This window comes from Rhipicephalus microplus, chromosome X (genome assembly GCF_043290135.1).
Source record: "Rhipicephalus microplus isolate Deutch F79 chromosome X, USDA_Rmic, whole genome shotgun sequence".
Lineage (NCBI taxonomy): Eukaryota > Metazoa > Arthropoda > Arachnida > Ixodida > Ixodidae > Rhipicephalus > Rhipicephalus microplus.
Window position 1 is genome coordinate 321,955,450 of NC_134710.1, and position 16,493 is coordinate 321,971,942.

The window sequence follows — 16,493 nt, forward strand, 5'->3', positions numbered from 1 at the left end:
CGAACAGCCATATGCAATTCGTGAAGAAGTTTTTAGGGGTCTAGATTTCGAGCCCAAGCAGTCAGCCCGGCAGAAGCAGAAGGAATTTCGATGTTGCCAAAACTTCTATTTCCACCTCAGGTTGACAACATTTTGTAAGAGATATTGTACGTCATTGAAATATCTATTTCGAAGATTGAACTTCTTTGCTACATCTTTATGCACCGTTGTGTTCTATATAGCCGTGACTGTTCGCAGTCATTGTACGCAAGCATGCTGTTTGGGTAGACGCTTTTAGGGAACAGTCGGTGAAGTAGACGCAATACCTCTGATTCTAATGCAATGCTAATGTTTTTTTAAGCATCAGGTTACAAAATATTTATTTATTCTCAAAGTGATCTATTGTGATAAAGAGAGGAGCAGTGTTAGAAGTTTAAAATGGATGTCTTGAATGTTTCATGACCAGGGTTTCTGGCGATGGAGGCAGGCAAGTTATTCCGCTCGGATAAAGTCTTCGGCACATAGGAAAGGGAATACATTTCGTTTTGTTCGTGATACATTGTAAATTGAGTGAATGAGGACAAAAAATGGTACGTTGATTTGTAGCCTAATTAGTGTCATTGCTCAGAAAGAAATTTAAAAAAAAAACATGAAGGAGGCCTCAAGAATTGCTTCACCTTATTGTGCAAGCAAAATGAAATGACACGCCCACAGGACTACAGACGATTTAATATGAAGAAATATTGAAGAGGATTGGTAAATGAGTTTTTTATTATTTATTTACTTACTTATTTATTTTTCTATTTATTTATTAGACAATCAAGCAAAATAAGCAAAATAAAAAACACGATCTCAAATTACGGGTTTATATAAGCAAGAAAGCGTGGCTTGAAAAACACTTTGCGGCCATATTCCCAAAAATTTTCGTCGGTTACTGACCCTGCCCTTTTGCTATAGCTTCATTCTCCAGTAACACTTCGAACATCCGAATTGGCAGGAGTTTACTCAAACGAACAATTCTAGAAGAAAAGTATACCACATGCTCGCCGAGTATGTGCCACCGATCACCATTCAAAGGAAGAGTAGATCCATCAAAATATGCACCAGAATAACATATTCACAATAGCCGGTATCTAAATGGCCGCAGCAATCTATATCATGTTCATACTACACTGAAGCTGATGTCATAAAGAAACCCACCATGTCCCATGCCATTCGCTCTACCCTCCAGGCGGAGGTTGCGACTTCGGATAAAGTTACGAAATTGTTTCTGAACCGACAACAAACAGGAGCAGTGAAATGAGGAGGCATCGACACCACTTTCACATCAAGAAAGTGCGGGCAAGCTAGCCCAATCGTGAATTACAGCATATAAGTCCAGGAGGATGATCGAGGCGTGAAAGGCAAGGAGGAACAGGGAGGAAGGGTTGATGCGAAGAGCATACGCCAGACTAATATTCATGCTTTATTGTTACTTGTGCCGATTAAACCAATGTTGGTCGCACTGGCGCACCATAGCGTACAACCGAACTCCCATGACCACCGTCACGCTCCCCCTCCCGCCTCTGCGCCTCCAGAATTTGTAAGATAAACGTTACTTAGCCTTCGTCTAGACTTCGTGACAGCGATAATAATCAACGAGATATAACATTCCAATTTTTTCGCCTATAGACACTCTTCACTACCCCATGAGCCCTGCGATGCTTTCATTTGTCACGCTGACGTCGGTGACCACGACCACTCGGGGTGCGAAGAACATTAAACTCTATTGAAAACTGAAGAGAGCGGGATATCCTGGCCTGATGACTCGTTCGAGTGTTACGTAAACTGATCGTCGTACAGTTCAATGCCAGAGACGCTACCGCATCTTAGTTTGATCGAAAGCAAGACAAGTGACACAGAACTTGCCTACTTTATTATTTTCAGGGGCTCTGAACTGACTTGTCTCTAGAAAAGCAGTCAGAAGGTATGTGGCGGAATGTGCATTACAATCCTTTTCGAAAATTGCCTCAACATGCACTCGTTAGTTTCTGTCTTTATTTTTGAAGTTGCCAGTGTCGAAAGTTTTTTTTTTTTTTTGGAAAGGGCTGAAATGCTTCAGTCATTCCCGTAGGTCGGCGAAAAATGTGGACCTCACTCTGACCCACGCGTAAGAAATGTTTTAAGCGTATACGGCTCACTCGGTTTACGACACACCGAAACTTTCTTGAACCGAACTCACTCAGACTGATTCTCAAGGTGTCATCTCATCTTGAGTGATGCTCATTGAGACGATTCATAATCGCATATACATGTAAGTAGCTTATTCACCTTGATTTCAATGCTTTTAACATCACAATTTCACATCATCACTGCTCTACGTGACAGCTTTCTTTCTCGTATCTTGAAATACGAGTCATCTTTAGCTGAACTCTAGTAGACATTTTTATTAAACGACGATGCTAACACAAGATATTTTTATTGAAAAATTTCTGTGTAAACATCTTTAAAAACCGACAGATCCTAGACATTATGCGAATTGATTTATTGCGAAAAAGCCTGCCAGAAGGAATTCATACTGTACATAACATGAATATCTTGATATGCATGTTAGAAGCAGTCATTCAGGTTCGTCTTACAGTAGTGTCACGCAATACAAAATTTGGCGTACACCAATAGCAAAACGGCCATGAGCACACGATGAGCGTGGAATGCAAAGCACTTTGCACATGACGTGAACGTCACAATTTTCAAACCACCACCTGGTATTTCAGTTCGTCATACTGTCACGTTGCGCAACGCCAGTTTTGGTGTATATATATCTAGTGAACCAGATGCGACTGCACCGTAGGTGTAGCCTCGAAAATATGCTGTACATGAAATAATGTGATAAATTTCATGTTACCACCAGAAAGTGATGTTTGATATGCAGCCATTTTACCCAACACAACTTTTGGTACATGTTCAGCTGGCGAAACAGCCGCGAAGTCCTCATAAGCATGGTATTGATGTCATGATATACATGAATGTCATGACATTGTTTTCATATTATGACCTGTCGTTTTTGTAAGTCATACTGAAATGCCTTGTCATATAAAGCCTGGTACATTGGAGCCAAAATAAATGGCCGCTTGAGCACCAAGGTCATTTCAGATTGTGGTGAAGTGCGTGGATTGTCAAAGTGCGCGCCATGACATGTATGTCATAGCCTATGAAGAAGAAACCTGCATGGAGAGGAAAGAGCAAAAATAACAAATAAATGAAAATAACAATTTCCAGAGAGCCACGGTGATCGTGTGGAAGCACGCAGAGAGGAGAGCGAAAGAAGCGAAGAAGGAGTGGCAGGGGATGGTCCTGTCATAGCCATTGTACCTGATACTGTTTCTATTAATGAATTGAGATTTTGTAAATATACCTTTATTCAAGATTTTATGAAATACAGGTTAACAGTTCAAACATAAAGTCATCTATTTCTTTCTTTTTGAAAAAATAGATGGTGTTCCCCTCGTATACTGGAAGTGCATGTCCTTCACATTATTTTGATGCTGTAATCCCTGTCTTCGTTTTTTTCTTTCATGAAGGTCTCGTCTAGTGTCATCTTCCTATTCTTTTACTGTCCAGAGACCGAAAACATGGATCACTTTTTACCTACTTGTCGTCGTTTCACTAGCCATTTTATTCTGGATATAAAAATTACATTTATTCCTAGAAACATTCTTCGCCTTGAGGTTTCCACTCTGGGCTTCAGCTACAGGAAAGTCTCCATTGCCGTATGCGAACTTTTTGAGGCTCAAGAAGGAAAACTTGTGAAGTTATTCCCACTCAAAGTTCAATACTTTGTCGTGCATTTTATACTATAGCTCTACAAAATTAATATTCCCTACACTGCACTTTAGTCGTGCATTTTATACTATAGCTCTACAAAATTAATATTCCCTACACTACCAATCAATTTCTTTTCCTTCACATAATACTGAATTTTCTTGGTTATGTTATTTACCAATTCATCAGCCAATGTCTGTAGTTTGTACGAGTCATTGTAAAGGGTCCAGCAAGCAACCGAATCACGCAATTTTTCACCAATCCTCAACAGTGGGTGTAAGCCTCAGTATAGGGTGAACAAGAACAACAGCAAGCAGCGGAAAATACGGGTCACGCGTCTTGACCAACTGGTTTCGGAGCCGAGCAAAGGCCTCTACCTTTTTCGACCGGCGACTCTAGTGACCTCCTGGGTACCTGCTGTTTTTTGCCGTGGGTCACTCATGTGATGCCATCGGGAAAACATTCCTGTGCTCATGTGCAGGTCTGCGCAATCGGGCTTCGGGTTCAAGCTTGTGCGTGGCTGTGCGGCTTCAACACATTCTCAAAGTCAGCGCTACCTGTCCAGCATCCACCGGTAGCCTAGGAAGGCTGCCCAATACAGCAGAACCTCGAGACACTCAACACTGATGGCAGCGGCTTCCACCTCAACTTCCACACTTCGTGCTAAGGCAACTTCATCCCTGACGTACGTTTGGGGGTTATACCCGTGTCTTCATTTTTCTCTGCGATCAACTGTCCGTTGGAACTCTGTTGTCCGGAACCGAGTGCATGAGAAATAAGATTGTAGGTTATGTCATTCTTAGTGACCTTGACGTAGGCTTAGAATCAGGTATTTGAGTACTATATTTATCTGTCCTTATTTGTGTTTTGTCGTGTGTGCTAAGACAATTCAATGGAAACATTTTGTTTGTACTGTTCATTCCATTTTCATCGTCTTTGCTAAAGTGGCCACGGAGTACGTGCCATCTGCTGGCGCCGTAGTGTGTATTGACGCCTTATACCACATATCCCCTTTTGCGAAAAAAATTACTATCTAATGCAGTGCTTAAACTTCTCTTGTGTGATTTTTCTATACGGTGCTTGACATCACGAAAAGTTGGGTGAAACTTGCACAAGACTGCCTATTGCGGGCGGCTCAGGAATGTTCACACTTTCTCGATTGTCCGCTCTTGATGTTCCAGGATAATAAGTCGCTTATAGCTGTAGCAGATGATTGTGTAGATGCCGGTGACCAGCTTCTGACAGCACAGGTGCCGGGTCGCATTTTGCTTACAGCTGCAGGATTGATTGATTGATTGATTGATTGATATATGAAGTTTAACGTCCCAAAACCACCATATGATTATGAGAGAAGCCGTAGTGAAGGGATACGGTAATTTCGACCACCTGGGGTTTTTTAACGAGCTCTCAGATCTGAGCACACGGGACTACAGAATTTTCGCCTCCATCGGAATTGCAGCCGCCGCAACCAGAATTATATTCCGCCACCTGCAGGTCAGCAGCCCAGTACCTTAGCGACCAGACCACCGCTGCGGAGCACAGCTGCTGGGTGAACAGCGGCTAACATGGACGCGTTTCACACGCGCCCATCTTCCAAAAGGTATGAGCATGAACCACGATTTTCAACGATTTTATTGGGTGCGGTAAACCAAAAAGGTCCTTCCACGAAAAGCACATAATTTACCCGCACATAATTACCAACAATGAAGTTTGGGTCCTTAGCACCGCGTTTTTTAATCTGTATAGCTCTTTGACTTCGCTTGCCTTTTTTTTTGACATGCTCTCCCAGCTGCTTAATCAGCCTTGTTGGGTCTGTGCTGAAGCATTCGTCATTCATGCCAACTATGTCGATTCTTGCGCGAGGTTGGTGTCCATGAAGAACAGTGGGCGCAGCACTAGTAGTTCCGTGAGGCGTACAGCAATATATTTCCAGGTAATCAAGTATGGCCGCTTGATGTCGTGGCGTTCAAAAAGAGCTAGTTAGATATAGGACTTCAATAGCCTAATAAATCTTTCCACGAAACAGTTAGCTTTCGGGTAGGGAACAGAAAAGTTATAGTGTGTATTTCCGAATTCTGTTAAATTCTTGAAAATTCGCTGCTGAATAGTGTAGCCCATGATCACAGACCACGTGGGTATCTTTCTCGAGCAAAACGTTCCAGTAAAAATTTCGTCTGTGTAGATGTGGTCGCATCACTCAGGAAAGTAACTTTAGGCCACTTTCTGTAGTAGTCAATGACCGTGATATCAAAACGACACTCGGCTGGCGCTTGTGTGAAATGTCTTCGATGTCGATTGCAACTTTCACCTAGGCATTGCCAGGAAGAGGAACGGGTTGCCTTGGCGCTGTAGAAGCAAGTGCAGACTGGTCGCAGGGTGGAAAATCACACAAGTGGGACGGCTGAAACGTAAATCTATAAACTGCTTGCTTTCTTGTCCGTGTACAAGCTTCTTTTATGTATGTATGTATGTATGTATGTATGTATGTATGTATGTATGTATGTATGTATGTATGTATGTATGTATGTATGTATGTATGTATGTGTGTGTGTGTGTGTGTGTGTGTGTGAGAGAGAGAGAGAGACTTAACAGACAATAATGCCAAGGAATGTATATATAGGGGAAGTTATTAGACCAATTGTAGTGTAAACGTGAAGATATAAAAGTGGGTAAAAACACAACTTCTCATGAGCAGGAACCAAACCTGCGACCTTCGAATAACGCGTTCGATGCTCTACCACTGAGCTACCACTGCGGCTATCCTCCCAGCCACTTTATTGGGTATATATGTGAATTTGAACGTGGGAGTGCCAGTCAGTGCCCTTTCGCACTGGCAGACTTTGGGTCGTTAGGCTGTATACGAGAGACTATCGGTCAGCTGTAAGCTCGATTGTAATAAATTGATGTGCTACGTGACGCCAAACAGGCTCATAAAGAGTGGCCACACTCGGCGCCATGGTTACTGAGGGTTCCAATCAAGGCAAAAAGTCTGTTCCACTCAAGGCAAAAATTAATTGAAGAATGTTTTTGTTTTGCACGAAGGGATACTTCATGCAACACGAAGTAGGTGTTGCTATAAACAAGATGATGTACTATACACGGTTTCGCCAGAGCCTGCCGGTCTCTAGCAACATTGTGCGTTCACCGGAAAACCACCCCTGGAAAGTACAGTTTCGCTTGTTTTTGTGTGGTTTCAGCGTTTGTTTCTGTTTGTGTTCCAATGTTTTATGCGGATGAAATTATTCCGAAGAAGCGCTGGCTATTCGAGCACAGCTATGTGAAGCCAGGTTGCAGTCTACATGCCTAAATTATTTATATTATAGTCAAAGCGTTCTGTTTTCTGGCTGATGACGACAGAAAGAGCGCCTGCATTGTAGTGAGCACGCGAGAAAACAGGATTCCCACTAAGAACACGTAGGTTTGTTCTGCACTTCATCAAATGCAATGTAAAGCTCTGCGCAGTCTGATGGCACAGAGGGGATACTGAGAGGTTAGACTAGTCTAAGGCGCCCGGTTACTGGGAACACATCATGCAGTCACTGCAATGTTCCACCCGTGGAACATAATTGTACTGACGCCTGAAATGAGCAACAAAACGTCATAGCTAACACTGAAAATCCATCGTAAAGGTGTTCATTTTATAGTTTGAGTGATATCCATTATGTGCACTGTTCGAAACAACACGGGACGCAAAGTACCCGCGTCTAACATGAATTGCCGCACAGTGTACGTCGTGGTGTCCACGTTTCGTTGTCGTTCCATTTGACTTTAAAGACGATAGTCTTTCTTGGGGACCTTCGACGCAAAAATTTTGTTCTGTCTGTCTGTCCGTCCGTCCGTCTGTCTGTCTGTGCGTCCGTCCGTCCGTCCGTCTGTCTGTCTGTCTGTCTGTCTGTCTGTACATTTGTCTGTTTGTCCATTTTTAAGGGCACCGGGTACTTAAAAAGGCTGACCCCATCCGCAGCGCTCACCAATGTTGCTCAAAGTTTAGCGTTCTTACTTGTGCAATTGTCAAATAAAAAACAATTATTGCGCATGTCTAGGACCCCATAACAACACGTATATATTCTGCATGTACGCCTTTTTCTAAAAAAAGCATACATACGCAATTTTAAGGACCGTAGCGCTTATCACGCTGCGATGACCATGCGATGCTTGCACGAAAAGGCGAGGGTTTCCAACGCTTAGCTAAGATGAGACGGCGGTGGCACCTACCCGTCGTCTTGTGTTTTACACCGTATCACCTCTGAAACGGGCGCGCACACCCGTCGCAGAGCCACGTGCTGCGTTTTCCGAAAAAACTGACAGATGGAGCACATGTCTCACGTGTGACGTGTTTGATGCGCTCGTTTGCCTCCACTGCACGCTTGAGGCACTCTAACGCAGCGCCTCTTCAATACCCTTAATCAATTTTCTTGCGCAGAACATCAAAAAAAAATTTTATTCACTCTCTCCACAGCAAGACAATTGTCTTTCGACGACATCTGCATATTAACATGCATATACGAGGCCATTATTTTTGTTGAAAGTGACGCTGACGAGTAGGCTCTCATCTGTGCAAGCAAATGACTCATCGCCTGTCTTTGTGCCGCTAATGAACGTCGCCGCCTTCTCGCTCATGTGTCATTTGGGTGCGAACATGGACTGTAAATTTAAATAGGTTCAACTTGAAAGTTTCATTCATGAATAGCTTACCCGTGTGTAAAGCATAATACTTCGCGTGACCCTGCAGCCGCAGTTGACGTCATCACATCAGCACAACTTATCATTTCTCAATCACAAGAACACTTCAGATCACGAGCGATTCCGATCGCCGCTGATCTCTTTAAAAAGGGCCCGGTGGGACACAGGCGAAGAAATAAGCGTTTAATCTTGAGGTTGTACACAGTAAAAATTTTTGCACCCAAAAGGGTGTAAAAAGGGTGCTTTTACGAGAAAGCACCCTTTGCAACACCCTTTAACACCCATAAATGGTCGATTGAAAAAAAGCACCCTTTTGTTTGGGTGCTTGCCTCGATAGCACCCTAAAATAAGCTCTAAGGGTGCTTTTGTGCCTGAGAAGGGTGTAGGTGCCGATTCATCGGATGGAATATGCAGCATAAGAAGAGCACATAATTATAATATTTGGGATTTTACGTCTCAAAAACCTCGATATGATTATGAGGGTCGTCGTAGTGGAAAGCTGCAGATTTTCACCATTTGGTGTTCTTTAATGAGCGCTCATATCGCACAGTGCAAAGGCTTCCACATTTTCGCCTCCGCCTTAATTCGACTGCCACGGCCGGCATCGAACCCGCGACCTTCGGATTGGCGGCCGAGCAGCGCAGCTACTGCACGAATATGTGGACCTTGCGTTAAATGACGGCCTAATTGACTTAGAATGTGTGAAGGTGCTCTCCGAATACAGCAGAATGTCAGCAGAAGCAAATCGCGTTTCATCTATAATGGCAATTAACTGCAATCCATGTTACGAAAGCTTTCCTTAGCGTTGGTTATAAGCTACATGTTTGCTGTGGATTATATACAGGAACATAATGTTCGCCCGAGTATGGGTGTGTGTGCGTGAGCCTGCGCATGTGTTCGCGTGTAAGCGCGATTGTGTGTACACCCGTGCATGTGTGCGTGCGCGTGTATGTGCGAGTCCGTGCTTGTGTTGGCGTGTCTGTGCACATGTGTACGCCCATGCATGCGTGCGTTTACAGTCGCGTGTGTGTGTTGCCGTATGTGTGTATACGTGTATGTATGTGCGCCTGTGAATAAGTATGCGTGTGTATCAGCCCGTGCGCCCTCAAATTTCGTGTGTGTGTGCGGGGGGGGGGGGGCACTGCTTCTTAGTGTTTAAGGTCCCACACCTGTTCAGACTGGGAGTCTATATGGGAGGTGGCTTAAGAAATGGCGGTGGTCAACGCACTGTACACGGACTATTCAGTACATGGAAAACAGCTGCACACTTTCGTACCAAATCATTGCTTACGAACTTGCTGTGGTAGCTGATTAGGTCCGCTGAGGCGCTTCTACGCTCGAAAACGTGGGTTATTACCAATTCACACGGAAAGCTGTCACTGCACTTATGCACAACCATCGTTTATATTAACAACGTTTAACAAGAACGTGCCCTGCCTTTGCTACAGGTGCTTAGCTAGCTCATTGGGCAACCATATGGAATTATGTGCTGATCATGTGGTCAGCAAAAAGTTTGTTATAACAACCTCGGCACGTTTCGTGGTGCGTGACAAGCCTTGTAATAAACATCCGCGACTGTGGATTAATTTGTTCCAGCTTCGACTACGCATTCAGTGTTTGCGGCACCATACGCGGAATAGCCAGACACAGACAATGCGAAAAGAAATTCCTCTGGAAAAAGGTCTGGCGATGCTCTTCCGCTAATGCCACCGAGGACGAAATAATTATTTTTTCTGGCCATTCCATGGTGCACTTTGTTTTCCGCAAGTTTTGCTTCACTATTTTTCGCCCACTGCAATCGCATTCCGTCAAAATACTCAAAGAACCCGAGGCTGGTAAATAATCTGCGTCGCTGTGCGACCGGCTGGGAGGAGAGTTGCCGTTTACAAGGAGTCATTCCGCGCCGAACGGCCGTCCGCCGTATGCGCCATAGCGTTTGCCTTTCGGCGCCGCCTTGGCGGGTTTCTCGCTCCTCCCCCCCCCCCCCCGCTCACCCCCCGGCCAGCGTTGCTCCCACAACGGCGGCGTAGTTAAGCGAAGAGTTGCGTCACCGAACACCTGCGTGGACAGCTGCGGCGCCGCCACGCCGCCGCCAGTGCCTCCTCCTTCTCTCTCTCAACGTTGCTCCCTCTGTCTCATCGTCTTTCAAATGCGTTGCGTTGGTCTGGGGTCTTAGTCGCTGTGTGTGTTCTAGCGAACAGGCGCATATTCAATGGTGGTCACGCATGACACCGTGTTCGAAGTGACGCTCGGATTAAGGAATATTCATGGAGTGGCGGACACGGACAACGTGGGCCTGTTAACGGTGAGTGTACTGTTTTCGTGGGTAGTAATCATACAGCGCTAGCTGGGCGCCTGCAGCAGCTCTGCCGAAGTAGGCTGCCAGCCATTTACAACAGCATGCGTTCGCGGGCCTGTTGCAGATGCCCGATTAAACGTGTGACTTAACGAGTTCACACTGCTATGCGCGATGTTGTGTAAGTGCCTGCATCACTCATACAGTGAGTGATGTGATCACTTAACAAGGGCGGGATTAGTTGCTGATCGCACATTGTCTCTACACTGCACAAAGTGATTGATATTGTTTTAAGATGTGCTTTGGGCTACATCGTAATAACATTTCTATTAATACTCAAATGTGCAACGTGCTTCTGTAGGTGTAAGCGTAAAAAAAGAAAGAAAAAGCAAAAATTACGTACAGAGGCGCACTGTACGAAATGGATTTTTTTTTTTTTGCTTAAAGACGGTATAGTTGGAGGTGCTGATATGCCGCGATGCTCCCAGCACGTGCGCCTCGGTCTTTTAAGCTATTTAGGACAAGTGCCAACAGCAACAGGGAAAGATCTAGCAGACTTCTAAAGGCGCGTTGTTGTGGCCATCGCCGTGCGTTGTTTTCCCTCGTTTCTGTTTGCTGTTTTCGTGCTTCGCTTTCATCTGCGATAATGTTCGGCGTTATAACAGAATCGAGAGAGTATACGTGACTGTTGGAGCTATGTGCGGTTGCTCTAGCATAAGCCATGGCTGCTGCAACGTAGTCGGCGTCCGCGCGCGTTGCCGCGTTCGAGCGCTCTTACTTGCGTGATTGTGTTTAACTGAGTATTTAGGCACGGGTTACGTTTGTAAATCCCGTAGTCAATAATCGCTAATAGCGTGCCCCTGATTGCCATCAGAGGATGGGCTTGGTTGTCGAAATATGCCAGACGCTTTTTCTGAAAGCAAGCTTTGAAATTTTTTTTTAAAGAAGTACTTTAATACGTGCAAGGCAGTGCCTATTGCAGGCCCGCAACTCTTTAAAAACTAGACGAGCTATCACATCTTTTATCAAATTACAATGAATTAAGATGATTGAATTATAGATGACGAATTTCTGTGCTAGATTAGGTGCACAAAACACATGTTCGCAGCCCTACATCTAGAAAGCAGGCAAATAGGAAGCACAGCGTCAAATTTGGATTAGATTCCATTGACGGAGCGTCTTGTGAGGGTAGAAAGAACGAGAAAATTGTTCATTTTTGATGCCCTTATAGAGGCAGTCAGAATTGCACTGATTGGTGACTTGTAATAATTCCTCAGATTGTTAGAGGCGTGATTAAAGTCAGTAAATCTTTTACTTTTTTTTTGCAGACCTCTTCGCTAGTGCCACGCCCAAGATCATTTGTTCTCATGTAAAAGAGAAAGCAGAGATGTCTTCACTGTTTGTACATGAAGAGGTGAGTTTCTTGTGCATTTTGATTAATGTTACATGTTCTGAGCGTTGTACTTTAGGAATTGTTTTTCACACTGGCTTACTACCCTATAAGGAATTTGATTCTTAGGTGAGTTCAGGCTTTCGTAAGTGCCATTTTCGAGCTGTAGTCTTACACTTCACCTCATTTCGGGAATTTGCTGTATGCTGGAAAACTCTTATCTTTATCATACGAAATTATTAGAATGCATGGGTTGTATGCTTCGAGTTCAGTGTAATGTCAATTACACGCCATTTCGAAGGATACACACTACACATTCTTTATATATGGTGCTGCCAGAACAGCACGAACATCCTTTTAAGAGAAGTCATATTTGCTCTTATTACAGGATGAGAGGGTGCCGCTGACGTCCTGCGTAGTCTACCCCCCGGCCCCAGTCTAGAGCAAGCCTACTTCCTGAACCTCCACATGGATAACCGAAAAATCTTCCGTGTCAGTAATGACGAAGAAGGAGTGACAGCACTGATGAGTTGATTTTTTTTTATTTTCAACATTGTCTACGTCCGCAAGGCCTTTAACAACCACCGTGATTGAGCGGATTTTTCTCGGCGTGAGTTTGGAGTTTATCAAAGAAGTTGTTCAGGCAGTACGACGCTGAAAATTTTAGTGTCACAATGCCTGAACAACTTTTTCTGGTGTGGTCATGGTAGATGAACAAACATTGTTATTTGTGTAAGTTATTTTGCTTAAATATAGCTGGACCATTCCATGCCAAACGTCCCAGCCACTTTGGCGACCATCTGAATTGTATTTGAAAAAAAAAAGTGCTGACTTACTGCGTTGAAAACAGTGAAATGCTAGAATATTTCAGCGAGAAAAAAAGTTTTGTTCATGTGGCTAGCTTATAACTTCCTGGCATAATGCCGTCTGTGTGCTGTTTGTGGAAAATTTCGTTGTAAAACTACCGCTTATTTTTTCTAAAGCAAACTCGGTCTACCTGTGAAGTAAATGTGCTTCTGTAAGGTATTTGAAGCTCAATAGTAATAGTGCAATTGTTTAGCCACATTCGCTTCCAAGAATAAAGCCAAAATGTGTTATGTTTGCATTTTTTATTGCAATATTGCACTTTGTATGAATATCTGAGCAGTGAATATTTATTCCACAGAAGGTATATTTTGAGGAAAAATTATCTTTAGACCTCTCAAGCTGCTGAAATATACGAGAAAATATCACGAATTTCACAAAATTGTGATTTTGTCCGTATTGAGATGCAATTTGCTCCATGTTGTGATACAATGAAAGCTCATCATTATACCTAAACTGTAAGAAAATGAAATTCTTTCTGTAATAAAAATCTTAGCGCAAAAAGGACAGTAAAGAGCGCTGTCAACTGAATTTTATTGAAGGTGCTACGAGCGTTTTTATACTGAGCACAAGACCAGGGCTCATCTGCAACAACACATGTGTGACCATGACAAAATAATTTTAACCGAGAAAAGAATACTCTTTTTTGGAAAAGATAAGTGAAGGTGTACTGATGCATTGATCCTTGGCCTTCCTGATAAAGAGTTCTGAAATCTCTCATTTTTCTGCTTGCTTTTTTTTTCAAAAACCGTGTTTTATGAAACCTAGGACTACACTTACATTCTTTACGGTGTCCGGCCATGAGACTACTATAGCTCTTCTTAACATTTAAAGCATGCTGTCTTGCTTGATCATTGAAGCATTGCCCAGTTTGTCCTGTTTACTTTTCCACATGTTAGCGGTATCTTATACACATTAGATTGGCATTCAGTAAACCTATTCTAGTGACGAATGGTGCAAGATTGACTATTCCTGTTGCTGTAAGTACATGCATTTTTGAAAGCTTGCAAGGGGTGGAAAACAACAATGTCATATCTGCTGGCTCTTTTCCTAAAATTGTGAGACACCTTATGTACGTAGTACTGTGTGACATGCAGAGGTGATTGGTCATTCTCTTTTTCTTTTGGTCCTGCTTCCTTTAACTTTACTTTCTGCAGGAGGGTTTCACAAACAAGTGTGATGATGCTGTTGGGGTATTGGCTGGTGCTATCAGTCCAGGAGTGCTAAGAGTGTTCTGCCTTTTGATAGTGGGCATTCAAAATTAGTAGAAAGAGGAATTGGTACCACATGTACTCAGGCCACCCTTCAGAAGTCATGTTAGCACAAGGGTGAGGTCAGGTTTAAAAACCAGATTAAAAGACTAAAAGATGCTGGCTGTCCCAACAGAATCATCACACCCGTTTGCAAAACCCTCCTGCAGAAAGTAAAGTTAGACAGGACCAACAAAAAACAATGACCAAAACCTTTGCATGTTATACCACATCATGTGTGTCACAATTAAAAAAATAGCCAGCAGATATGATATTAGCGTGTTGTTTTCCACCCCTTGCAAGCTTTCAAAAGTGTGTGTACTAAACAGCAACAGGAATAGTCAATCTTGCCCCATTCGTCACGAGAATAGGTTTACTTAATGCCAATTTAATGTTTGTAGAAGTATTTTTTATCAGGTAAACCAATGATCAGTGCATCACTACACGTTCACTTATCCTTTCCGAGAGGGAGTATTCTTTTCACAGTTAAAGTTTATTTTGTAGTGCTCACACGTGTCGTCGCGCATGAACACGGTTCTTGTACTCCGTATAAAAGCGCTCATAGCACATTCATTAAATTCAGTTGACAGTCGGTGCTCTTTCCTGTCCTTTCTGTCTCTTCCGAAAGTTGCCGCGCTGTGACTAGCACACAACCACGATGAACCAACTCTCCCAAATTAAGCTCTTGTTACGTAACACGTAGACCGAGTTTCGTATGAAAAGACGGAGCGGTGCTTTTAAAATAAAATTTTTCACATACAACACCTAGACGGCATTCCAGGAAGTTCAGAAGGCAGCCACGTGACCAAATATTTTTCCTCTCCTAAATATTCCAGAAGTTCACTATTTTCAATGCAGCACGAGTTTTTCGAATACATTTGAGACGGTTGCCAAAATGGCTGGGACATTTGGCATAAAGTGACCCAGCTGTGTCATTAGCCATAATTATGCATTACCTCTTTTGTTTTTTGTGTGTTTTGACTCAGTTTTGTGTTCGTTTTTAGCTTATTGTGTTTCTGATCATTGTATTGGTTTCTTAAGTATTCGCTAAAGTTATATGTGCAAAAACCCGTATATGTTTGCATGTACATCATTTATCATAACCAATTGTTATACATCCAGGAATACAAAGCTTAATCCACTGTGATTATATACATTTGAAAACACTATCCATATATATTTTTGTGTGGATCACTTCTTGGGAACGATTGTGTACATGAAGGCGTATATAGTGAAATCATGGTGATTGTATATATTTGAAAGAATCATAAGTGTATATATGCTTGTATTTCATTCCTATTAACCGATTGTGTACATGAAGGAGTATTAAACTGGAAACCACTGGGATTGTAGATACTTGAAAGAATTATAGGGATATATTAGCGTATATTTCATTTGTAGTCTCTATGTACTTGAAGCAGTATACTAAACTGAAACCAGTGTAATTGTATGTTGCAAAGAATTGTCAATGAAGTGAAACTGAATAAATATAATAAACATTTGAGGTGTTGCATGTGTAGTGTACGTATACCTGAACGTATATCTGGTGAAAAAGTTGTGTGGGAGAAGAAAAGTGTTTTATTTGCTTAATAAATAAATGCAATATGCAAGGGCAGCAAGGCTTCATTTTCTGTAACGCGCATTATGCATATACTGTGAAGTATATATATAGATCCAGCACAAGTTCATACACGATGGCACTCGTTTATATTTTTGCCCAGACGCAATGAATGGAGCTCGACAGGTGGCGCACCATTGATAATGAGGACCACTTTCTTCAAGTAGTGTGTAATCAGTGCATGCTGATATCTACTAGTGCTGTCTAAAAGAATACTGGCACCCCTGCCATGGGCACTCAACACCCTTGTGCACCCTTCTCGCACCCTCCTCAGAGGGTGCTAAAAAAGTGATGGACATCGAAGGCACCCTTCCTTAAGGGTGTTTTTTTAACACCCTACAGTTTTTTTACATGTACACCCTATTCTAAGGGTGCATGAAAAAGCACCCTTTTTGGAAGGTGCTGAATTAACACCCTTAGGGTGTCGTCCACGGGACAAGCTCATTTACACCCTTCTGGGTGTAAAAATTTTTACTGTGTATGCTTACACGAAAACACAAATATGTTCGCGGTTCAACAGGAGGAAGGTTTCTAGTTCTATATAGTCAAAACGCTGAATTGAGCAACTTCACAATGAATCGAGCGAGTCTTCTTCTGCATGTCGACGATGTG

At 42.9% G+C, this 16,493-nt stretch overlaps 1 long non-coding RNA gene across 2 annotated transcripts; it reads left to right on the plus strand.

Moving 5' to 3' along the window:
• The first annotated feature begins 10,628 nt into the window (after positions 1-10,628).
• Positions 10,629-15,767, plus strand: LOC142776258 (uncharacterized). Of its 2 annotated transcripts, XR_012887401.1 has the most exons (3): positions 10,629-10,768; positions 12,088-12,173; positions 12,538-15,767. It is a non-coding gene; the product is annotated as an uncharacterized LOC142776258 (long non-coding RNA). The 2 variants fall into 2 exon arrangements; XR_012887400.1 differs by lacking the exon at positions 10,629-10,768 and having other exon boundaries at positions 11,884-12,173.
• Positions 15,768-16,493: the final 726 nt, after the last annotated feature.